At 31.7% G+C, this 9508-nt stretch overlaps 1 long non-coding RNA gene across 2 annotated transcripts; it reads right to left on the reverse strand.

The window, feature by feature from the left end:
- Positions 1–2055: 2055 nt before the first annotated feature.
- LOC110094654 lies at positions 2056–9229 on the reverse strand. Of its 2 annotated transcripts, none has more exons than XR_002302894.2 (3): positions 9055–9229; positions 8738–8898; positions 2056–2149 (listed from the first exon to the last, which is right to left on the reverse strand). It is a non-coding gene; the product is annotated as an uncharacterized LOC110094654 (long non-coding RNA). The 2 variants fall into 2 exon arrangements; XR_002302895.2 differs by having other exon boundaries at positions 8738–8902.
- Between the last annotated feature and the right edge of the window lie 279 nt (positions 9230–9508).

Genomic DNA, 9508 nt, shown 5'->3' on the forward strand with positions numbered 1-9508 from the left:
AAGCACATTGCCAAGTGGCATACCCAACTCCAAATCAGTACTCCTCACTGCTGGCACATGAAACTATACTAGCATCTCTTTACTTACAGACTGTTCTGTGAATGTAAATGGTCACAGACCATGCATAAATCAGGCAATCAAAAACCCCTTTGTTAAATAAGGAAAATGTTAATCATTTGTTCCAATAAAAAACAAAATTCGCATGGCCATTTCAACTTAGAGCTACTTCGTAGATTCTTTAAAAATTAGTGGATAACATTGCCAAATCTCCAAAAGAGTAAAAAATAGAGGTAGGCTGCTGGAGCTTCATCACATGGCATGCCTTTTTTACTATAAGTAGGTGGGTGAAAAACTAAAGCACATTGCCGAGTGGCATACCCAACTCCAAATCAGTACTCCTCACTGCTGGCACATGAAACTATACTAGCATCTCTTTAAAGGCGAAACTAGGCAAATTATCACTCAAAATTTTCTATCTTTATCGACATCCCGATAATCAATTATAAAAGAACATCAACACTTATCATAATCATCGGCAAAAGCACTTTAGGGCAACAGCACTATAATTTAGGGCCAAATCACACAATTATCTCACTTTGCATAGAAACTATATTTGTATTGGCTATGGCAAAATTTACAAAAGATATTCAAAATGAAGTGACTCGGTGCATGCTTTATGAAGATGGCGTAGTTCTAATTGGTGAGATGTATGTTGATATTAATGGAAAGTTAGAATAATGAATAAAATAATTAGAAGAAAAACATATATATAATTAGTATAATAAAGATTGAGAATGTGAGATGCATATTTAGTGAGTGAAAATTAACAATCATCAATCAAAATTTTTAGAAGAAAGAGTGATCATAAGTTATGATAAATTTAAACATCTTGAATATATTATAAAGAGTAATAAGAATATAAATGAATATAAGGTTTAGGGCTGATAGAAGAAATGAATTAGTGCCTCATGAGTATTATGATATGAGAGGATATTAAATTTGAAGCAAATTTTATGAAACTACAATAAGGTTCATTATGTTGTATGGATCTTGAGTGTTGGACAATAAATTAAGTCACTAATAGCTAAGTTGAGTTTAATGGATATAAGAATGATAAGATTAATGTGTGACAAAACTAAGAAGGATAAGTTAAGCATTGGTTATATTAATGTAATGATTGGAGTAGCAACTATTGACAATAAGATAGTGAAAATAGAATTCGATGATTTGAGCATGTAAATTGAAGGGCAAAGAATGCACCCATTAGATGAGCAGATAAAAATATTATTAAAGAATTAGGAGAAAAATGTTATACATAAGGTAACGTGGATTGTTGTTCAAAAATATTTGCAAATGATAGATTTAACATCTCTTGCAATGCTTAATTAGAATATAAATGGATACGTAAGTTGAAAAACCAGCCCAAAATAGTCCGCATAAAGCTAATGAGTACGGAGATCTCACTTTATATAAAGTTTTATAACTTGGCCTAGTCCTCTTCCTAAAGCACAAAAGAGGGAACAGAAAAAAAAACATCCTCATAAGTTTTAGCAATGAAAATATTAATAAATGAGAGAAATGTTCATAATAAATGTGTGGCACCTTCAACCAGCCAAGTCAAAACTTCTATCTCCCAACTCTCCTTCCTATCTTTTTCTCGACATTTTAAAAAATAATAATGGCGCCTGTGTGCCCTACACTAGGAGGATATAGTACCTGCTAACAGCAAGGAACTTAACAGAAGGGAAGGTTTGCCAATATAAATAAGACCCACGGCATTTTTTTATGGCTTTAATGAGTATGATCGCTCTGCTTGATAACTTTATTTTAATAGGAAAATGGTTTAGACATTGAAAGGAAAAAAAAAAACAAGAGAATCAAGACATTTGGGAATTCCTTTGAATAAGCTAAAACAAACAGGACAAAAACTGTTTAACACTGAATTTACCATGAATTTCTTGTTCAGATACTAGATACGGAAGCTACACAATAGAATCACTGATCATGATCAAACGGATAATAAGAAAAATAAAAGTAAACGTGATGATGATAGGCCTCAAATTTAAAAATAAATACCTCTTCCAAACTTCTTGCCTTCCAGGTCCATTACATCATAGCCAAGTGCATAAATAATACATTTTCATTTCATCTGAGAATAAAAAAACGGTGGAAAGGCTATAAATTATAATCATGATTGTAACACAGAAAAGATGTAAAGAATGATGGAATCCCATAGATTTATTCATAAGAAATTAAAATTATAAACCAACAAATTACATGCCAACTGGCATCAAATATGAGCATAATGTATGATAGACCAAAGTATATGAATGACAGAATCAAGTACAACCCAATCTCAATCATAAAACATTTCCGTAGTTTCCTACAGCCCACTAAAGAAAAAACATATAAAAATAAAAATAAAAAGTATGTAAGATATCAAAAGAGTAGTGTAATTTTATCCTAAAACCCCTTCACTTCATAATAAATTAATTTATTTTCCACGAATGACAAATTTGTAAGGCATTCTAATACTCAGTGATATAATAAAAGAAATTAAAATGAATAAAATAATTATTTAATGAGGTTTTTAAAATCAACATTCATAACTTTTCAATATAGATCATCTCCATTTGTCCATGCCAAAATAATTTCTTAAAATATACTTTATATTTAAAATATGTAATAAGAAAAAATTGCATAAAAGTACCTTAGAAGTATATCTTTCAATTGAAGAATATTCACTCTCTTTGAATGTATTCCTCTTTTCTATCTCTAACATAGGGTTGCGCACTCTTTCTTCCTCGCTCCTCTCCCCATTGGGATTGTGTACCCATTCCCACAAGTTACATAATCTCAACAATTATTTTGGGGTGTTCTCTCAATATTATTTGGTATCAGCTCCTCCAAAATTACCCACACCCCCTGCTGAACATTTTAATTTTCAATGCATAGGAACTATACAAACTAACACTTGTTAGCAAATATGAAATCTGAATGCAGAATCAAGTACAACCCAATCTCCATCATAAACATTTCCGTAGTTTCCTACAGCCCACTTAAGAAAAAACATATAAACATAAAAATAAAAAAGTATGTAAGATATCAAAAGAGTAGTGTAATTTTATCCTAAAACCCCTTCACTTCATAATAAATTAATTTATTTTCCACGAATGACAAATTTGTAAGGCATTCTAATACTCAGTGATATAATAAAAGAAATTAAAATGAATAAAATAATTATTTAATGAGGTTTTTAATAGTAAAAGACAATCAACGTTCATCAGTTTTCAATATAGATCATCTCCATTTGTCCATGCCAAAATAGTTTCTTAAAATATACTTTATATTTAAAATATGTAATAAGAAAAAATTGCATAAAAAGTGCCTTAGAAGTATATCTATCAATTGAAGAATATTCACTCTCTTTGAATGTATTCCTCTTTTCTATCTCTATCATAGGGTTGCGTACCCTTCTTCCTCGCTCCTCTACCCATAGGGATTGTGTAACCATTCCCACAAGTTACATAATCTCAACATTTATTTTGGGGTGTTCTCTCAATATTATTTGGTATCGGCTCCTCCAAAATTACCCCCACCCCCTGCTGAACATTTTAATTTTCACTGCATAGGAACTATACAAACTAACACTTGTTAGCACATATGAAATCTGAATGGCAACCAAGCCAAAATCAATAACAACCCTTTCCTCCATATGCTGAAACATTGTAGATTCCTTGCTGAAAGATGCTATTGTTCTGCTACTTTGTTTGCTGAAATTTATTTGCTAAAAATTTTGCAGCTGCTAACTCTCTTTGGCAAGTAATATGATAAGTTGTGTGCTTCAACCTTCAAGGAACTGCCTGAAGCTGAATTTTCTTCGCTAAATATTGGACGCTATATCACATCCCTATTGTTCCTTCTCACCTATACTCATTTCTCTGCAAGCGCATGCAGCCTCTCATACTACAGCCAACCCAATGCCCTGATTCATGCCACCAATGATCCACTGATTTAGAAAATGATCACCAGCTGAAGCTCTTTGCTAATAAAGTCTTCAGATTATTTTGTTTCCCAAAATGTTTCCATGCAATATCTCCAAAATGGTGACCGAAATCTTACCAAACCTAGAGAACAAAATTTGCTTAATCAACTTTTCCCCAAAAAACCAAAAAAAAAAAAAAAACCTTTCAATAATCATTAAAACTTTATCATTCTTAATCTTTGCATCATATCTTTCTCAATTACTTCCAGTACTTTATTCAATTCAAATTCTATGTCAGCTAAACCCACTTCCTAATTCTCTTCATCCCTCAAATTATTCTCATCTTAACTAAATAACACCGCAACTGACTAATCCTCCTTCCCATGACAGCAGCTCTTCTCCAACTCTCACGATCTCATGTTTTTCTTCTAAAATAAATTGTTGTCAATAAACGTTGTAGAAAAAGCAAAGCTCATTATATCAGTCCTTTTCCACCTCTTCAACTCACAATAGCAGGTTACCTTCCAGTTCATTACTTCAAAATATAGACCCATGGGATCCCTCAATGTAATTCTAAGACACTTGATCATCTGCATGCGACCAGGAATAACACATCAAAATGGATTTGGGATGATGATCCCTTAGGTCATTATATGCCTTCACCCCTCCATATTATAGGTCACTCGTCCCACTCTACTATGTCATCACTTTTATCTCAATATTCATGAGATGATCTATGGGTCTTGAACATAAAGTATATACCCATAAGAAGTTTTAGCTCACATCACTATCCTCACACATATAATAAAATAAACTACAAGAACGATCATAGCCTGCTCAAAATGATAAGTATCTTAGATCCTAATATACCCTGCCACAAGAGAGCACCTATGATTTTGGAAAAAATAAGAAACCATACCATTTCATTCCAACAATCAAAACCTAAAATAAATCATCCCAAAAAGTGACTCTAACTAATACTTGATTGTTAAATAAACAAACTTAAACAGCCATATGTTCAGCTCATTTGTGTTCACGAACGATATCAATTAAAGCTCGATAAGAAGCTTGATTAAATATTTACTTTGTATATTTTCACATAAATTTTAGTTTTATTGTAATAAATTATTCTTATTATGTAAAAATTAATTGCATTTTTATGTTATACTATTTCAATACAACGTTTTAAAAGGCGAAATCGGGAATCGAGACGTTTTGGCTAAGCGAGGCGAGGCGTAAGCCTAAAAAATTATAAAAATAAAGCAATTTAAAATTATGAATAATGAAAAAAAATGTCAAAAAATAACAAAATATTACGTCAATTGTGAATTTGATGATTTGTTCTAAGATAACATTAGTATATTACTTGAAAAGAAGATTTAAAATAAACTCACTTAAAAATAAAATATCCCTTTAGGATCAAGACCCAATGCAGGCTCATCATCACTTTGATTTTCTTTAGAAGAATCTTCATAATTAATGCCAAAGTCATCATCAAACTTTTCTTCATCTATAATATTTTTTCCTTTATCCCCTATATCAATTAATATTTCGTTAACTCTAGAATGAAATAATAATAGCATAAAAAATAATTCATTATATTTAAGAATACCTTTGAATTTTTTTGAAGCTCCAATCTCACTTTGTTTCTTTCTTTTATATACATGAGTAGTTGCTTTATTGTCTTCATTGAGTTGAGTTTCTCTTTCTACTTCAACTTCAGAAACATCAACATTCTTAGGAATAACCCATTCATCATCAGATTGTAAATCATCAACAAGTAAAGTGTCAATTTCATTATCAATGCTGCCTTGCTTCTGTAATTTGAGATGTCTATCTTTCAGTTTTTTGTTAGTTAAACATAACATAAATAAGTTTGTTCATTTGATCTGTGGCTAATCGATTTCTTCTCTTAGTATGAATTTGATTGAAGATGCTCCAATTACGCTCGCATGCAGAAGCCGAACATGTTAGGCTAAGAACTTTAACTGCAAAAGCTTTCAATTCAGGAACATCATCTCCAAACTGACTCCACCAACGTTCTACATGAAAATGAATCAATATTTTATAAATATTGATTGAAGTATAAGACTTGAACATAAATATTAAAATTAAAATTATAAACATCCCAGGAGATCGTATTTTGTAACCTGCTTGTGCTGCTCTAAATCCAAACATTCTCTTCTTCAAATGAAATTCCTCAAGTTGATCATTCACTTTGAGGTAGTTTTCTTCAGAAATGAGTCTGTCCATACATGCATACAAACCAGTTTTTACTAATAAAGTCTTCAGATTATTTTGTTTCCCAAAATGTTTCCATTCAATATCTTCAAAATGGTGACCGAAATCTTACCAAACCTAGAGAACAAAATTTGCTTAATCAACTTTCCACAAAAAAAACCCAAAAAAAAAAAAAACCTTTCAATAATCATTAAAACTTTGTCATTCTTAGTCTTTGCATCATATCTTTCTCAATTACTTCCAGTACTTTATTCAATTCAAATTCTATGTCAGCTAAACCCACTTTCTAATTCTCTTCATCCCTCAAATTATTCTCATCTTAACTAAATAAAACCACAACTGACAAATCCTCCTTCCCATGACAGCAGCTCTTCTCCAACTCTCACGCACGATCTCATGCTTTTCTTCTAAAATAAATTGTTGTCAATAAAGGTTGCTGAAAAAGCAAAGCTCATAATATCAGTCCTTTTCCACCTCTTCAACTCATAATAGCATGTTACCTTCCAGTTCATTACTTCAAAATATAGACCCATGGGATCCCTCAATGTAATTCTAAGGCACTTGATCATCTCCATGCAACCAAGAATAACACATTAAAATGGATTTGGGATGACGATCCCTTAGGTCATTATATGCCTTCACCCCTCCATATTATAGGTCACTTGTTCCACTCTACTATGGCATCACTTTTATCTCGATACTCACGAGATGATCTATGGGTCTTGAACATAAAGTATATACCCATAAGAAGTTTTAGCTCACATCACTATCCTCACACATATAATAAAATAAACTACAAGAACGATCATAGCCTGCTCAAAATGATAAGTATCTTAGATCCTAATATGCCCTCACAAGAGAGCACCTATGATTTTGGAAAAAGAAAGAAATCATACCATTTCATTCCAACAATCAAAACCTAAAATAAATCATCCCAAAAAGTAACTCTAACTAATACTTGATTGTTAAATAAACAAACTTAAACAGCTATATGTTCAGCTCATTTGTATTCACGAACGATATCAATTAAAGCTCGATAAGAAGCTTGATTAAATCTTTACTTTGTATATTTTCACATAAATTTTAGTTTTATTATAATAAATTATTCTTATTATGTAAAAATTAATTGCATTTATATGTTATACTATTTCAATATAATGAATTTGTTCATAAACAAGAGGTATTTATTCATATTTGTAGTATTTTTTGTTTAAAGTGTTCATGAACAAGCTTATTTATAAGAAGAATCATTTTATGAGCTCGTTTGTTCGTGAACGAGCTCATTTGATAGATCTAAAACACTCCCTATATATGTTCGTGAACGAGTTCTAAGTTATTATTTGTTAGTAGGCTCGTTTGTTTAAAACTCAATAAACATAAATGAACATAACATGAATCAAACACAATCCAAACATGAATATATGCTCTAATCAAACTCCTAATAATAGTGTTTGCCTGAGAAATGCACCAAGGGCTATAGCCTTACCTCACTTGAGCACCTATGGGAATACCTAACTGGCCGACTCACCTTTAACAACATTGTTTGTAATTTTCACAAGCATAGTTCATTTATCAATTAATAAATTAATTTGAAAAGCCTAACCTGAAAATTAAATCAGCAACCCTCATAAAATTTTATGATACATTATGCAAAAGACGCAAATGGTAGGAGATGCCTTAAGGTACAAAAAAGTATATATTAAAAAAAAAAAAAAAGACTGGCGGTGGCCTAAGTTATCATGATAAAATTTCATTAATTTTATAAAATTATAAGTAACAATCAAATATCAATAAAAGAATAAAACCACACTTTATAAATCTAATTATCTAAAGGTCAACAAAGTTGCCATTGCATTTAACTAGATTGTGCAAAAGACCAATAAGAAAAACCATTTCTAACTAGATTCACTTCAAGACAATAAATAAATATGATAACCAATTTGACAAACCCTCAAGAAAGTCATGCCAGAATCTATGAAACAAGGTGTTTTAGTAAACCCATTCACTACATGTGATATTGCTGATCTAAATAAAAGCACATCCTGATTAAAGTTACAATTATACAAGATAGAACATTTTAAGGAATTTATATCAACATTACAAATGAAATACCCTAAAAATTGTAGCAAGCATCAACAAACTCTACTCAGGTATTGCCCGCTTCTGATAACATGAAACCAAAGAAGAACACTCCTAAAACTAATGAAATAGATCATGCGAGCATCCTGGAATCCAAAAAAGAACTACTAGGTCTTTCTATTCAGGAAGGTACATGTCCCTCGGATAAAACAATCATGCTGAAATATTAACCTTGCAATTAAAAAATCAAAATAAAATCATCCCAGGTTGTGCGAGGCAGTGCTTAGATGACCTGAGTGAAGTAAATGAAATTCAAGCAATTTTTTGCAGGGTTGTGAGCCATGAATATGCTATCGTTGGTTTGAAAATTCAAGCTCTCCATTCCCATGCACTAATGCCTAACTACTAAAGAAAGTAAATTTTCAAAATTACCTCTTTTGTCCAACTTGATAACTTCAAGAACTGAACAGAACTCGAATTCAACTCGCACTTAGCACGCAAGACTTTACACCTCTAGCAGCATAAGCAAGACCCTTCAAAAACGTGTAGCAGGGTCTCTAGAAAAACCAGGTTGACGTAAGCAGTTCCCTTTCCTGCCTAGTCAGTAGATAACTGTAAACGATTATATACAATCGCAAAATCCATTTTTAGAACTAACAAATAGGATCTTCCGGTTTAAGTGCGCGGTAGATTTAGGCAAGAAAACCCTAGTCTTCCGTAATAAAAAATGATTTTAAAATAGAACGTACCGGGCCGATCCGCGCTTGGTTCGGAACTGATTCGTTAATCGAGTATGGATCACGAAGCAAAAGAAAAGAGAGGAAGGAACAAGAAAAATAAAACCTAGAGGCTGGAGACAAGGGGAAGAACTCACGCAAAGGTTATAGATTAAGATTCGTGAAAGCTGCCCTTTCGTAGTTTCGTTGCGCGATGATTGCTACGAATTCTCGACTTCAATGGGTTCCCGAATGCTAGGGTTTCTTCTCTGACAACGAAAGATGGGTCATCAGCTCTTCCCGTTTTATCGCCTTTTACGCCGTTTTTATTTATTAAATATATAAAACAAATATATATTCTTTTTATTTAATTTAATAACTTTAATTATATATTATATATTAAAATATTACATTTATTTAGTCATAATAAATGGGCCAAATTATAATCTTATTTAATAATCAAACAAACCGAAGAAGCAGGCATATC

This window comes from Dendrobium catenatum, unplaced genomic scaffold, assembly GCF_001605985.2.
Source record: "Dendrobium catenatum unplaced genomic scaffold, ASM160598v2 fragScaff_scaffold_0, whole genome shotgun sequence".
In the NCBI taxonomy this organism is placed as follows: Eukaryota; Viridiplantae; Streptophyta; class Magnoliopsida; order Asparagales; family Orchidaceae; genus Dendrobium; species Dendrobium catenatum.